Raw genomic sequence first — 2,166 nt, forward strand, 5'->3', positions numbered from 1 at the left:
AACACAGAGAGAGAGAGAGAGAGAGAGAGAGAGAGAGAGAGACAGACAGACAGACAGACAGACAGAGACACAGACACAGACACAGAGAGACACAGAGAGAGATTAATTTATTAAAATGTAATAAAATTAAAACTTTAAGTAAGAGGGGGCCCTTGTTGGCAGTGAACCTTACCCTCTAATAGTTGAGCCATCTCTACAGCCCCAAATGACTCTCTTTCTAAATGACACGATGGCAATGGTAGATGGTTCTCTTTCTTTGTGTAGCAAAACCTGTGGACATCCAAATTAAGTTCTCCATGGGGGCAATGTTATTTTTCCTGAGACAGGAAAACCAGAGGTCTCTGAACAACAAGAGGAACCAGAGCCCCAGGGAACTGAAAGGCCTTGGCCCAGGTCAAGGCCTTGGCTAGTTTGTGACTTCTACAGAATCCTAACCCAGGGACCAACTTGTGTGGCCACCATCTCACTCACCTCAAACAATATCTCAAGTGCGAAAAGTGATTTTCTTATCATATTCTAAACTCTGTGAACTGAGATGCGAATTAAGCACATCCACCTGTGCTCATGTCTCACCTGAGCCATCTCCCTTGGTGGTTAGAGTTCTTGGAGAAGTTGGAGTAGGGTATCCACGAGCAGGGACAACCGGGGTGATCTTGGCTTGAGTCAGAAAAAAAATTAAGGATCAGGATTTTCAGTTAGTTCTCTCCTTTCAGCGTGTGGGTTACAAAGAAAAAACTCAGGGGATCAGGCTTGGCAGTACATGAGCTTACCCACCGAGCCCTCTCGCCTGCCCAGGAGTTAGGATTTACGTCAGGGAATCCACAGGGCAGCAGAGAATACATGAAAGACGAGAAATGAATGACACATGCCCTCACCTTCAAACCGGCATGGTCACATTCAGAGAGAGATAGCACCCACTTCAGATATGTAACCGCAGCAGGACATGGTTGCCATTGCCACGGTCTAGTCAGTGATAGAACTGCCAGTGTGAGAGTCACACGAAAGCTCATAAACATCGCTTTGTAGAATCCTTTCAGTGATAGTTGACTACATTGTACAGCTGCAGAGGTCACACATGAAGTAATGCTCCAATGTTACACAATTAGAAAGGACAGTTGATTTGAACTCTGTTCCAGATGACCACAAAGGGTTTTTTGCTGAGCTGTATACCTAACCCTATCTATTATAAACTTTAAAACATAAGAATAGGCACATATACACCTCATTAAGACACACATACAACCCAAAACCTATATTCTTGACTTACCTGAAGAACATATTTGGAAAGAAAGAAAGAAAGAGAGAGAGAGAGAGAGAGAGAGAGAGAGAGAGAGAGAGAGAGAGAGAGAGAAAGAAAGAAAGTCCAGAATTCATCCCAGATACGGCCATGTCTTTGCTCTGCAGGTGGGGCCCAGGCACCGGAAGTAGGTTGAAAGATCGTAAGACTCAGAGGTGGTAGACAGACCCAAGGAAACAATCTTCCAGACAACACAGGACCGCTGCACATATGGACTCACAGAGACAACGACAGCCAGCGCTCACAGACATGCAAAGACTCAAGCCACACAGATCCCGGCACTGAGATGGGGAAGTGGACATGGATCCCCACTCCTAACTAAGAAGCTGTTTTAACACCAGCTGGGACAGGGCAAGTCCAGCATCCTCCAACGGAGTGTCACTGGGTACACCAGCCACACCCAGAGCAGGCCCCCTGCCCACACAGACTCCATTTGACTTTGGGTACATTTTTGTTTGATATTTTTCATGTTTTGGTTTTACTTGTCTGTTTTGACTTTTGGCGGGGTTTTGTTTGGTTTTGCTTTGTGTGTACGTGGAGGTCTGTGTCTAAGGGATAGAAAGAATATGAAGCTGTGTGGGTAGGAAGGTGGGGAGAATCTGGTGAGAGTTGGAGGACGGGAAAGAGTATGATCAAAATGTAAAGTATGAAAAAGTTAAAGCAAAAATTAATTTAAAGAAAGGAAGTTTCCATGTGACCTAATGATCAGGCAGGGTCTTGAACCTCTCTCTGGTCTAGGTCTTTCGTCCCCTTCTCTAGGAGGCATCCTTGAGTATGAAAACACATAGCAGGTGCATCATTGGCCTTCACAGGTGAGGCCTCTTCATCCTGGGCCTTCCCATCCCACCATAGGACTGTAACTAGAGGTG

The 2,166-nt window shown here is 45.5% G+C and overlaps 1 long non-coding RNA gene across 1 annotated transcript in view; it reads right to left on the reverse strand.

Moving 5' to 3' along the window:
- LOC126499478 (uncharacterized) overlaps positions 1-1,667 on the reverse strand; it is a 24,611-nt gene extending 22,944 nt beyond the window's left edge. The window contains exon 1 of the long non-coding RNA XR_007591087.1: positions 574-1,667. This is a non-coding gene — a long non-coding RNA (uncharacterized lncRNA). The remainder of the gene's footprint in view (positions 1-573) is intronic.
- Between the last annotated feature and the right edge of the window lie 499 nt (positions 1,668-2,166).

Source organism: Alexandromys fortis, unplaced genomic scaffold, assembly GCF_014885135.2.
Source record: "Alexandromys fortis isolate MF-2015 unplaced genomic scaffold, M_Fortis_MF-2015_v1.1 scaffold_11, whole genome shotgun sequence".
NCBI lineage: Eukaryota > Metazoa > Chordata > Mammalia > Rodentia > Cricetidae > Alexandromys > Alexandromys fortis.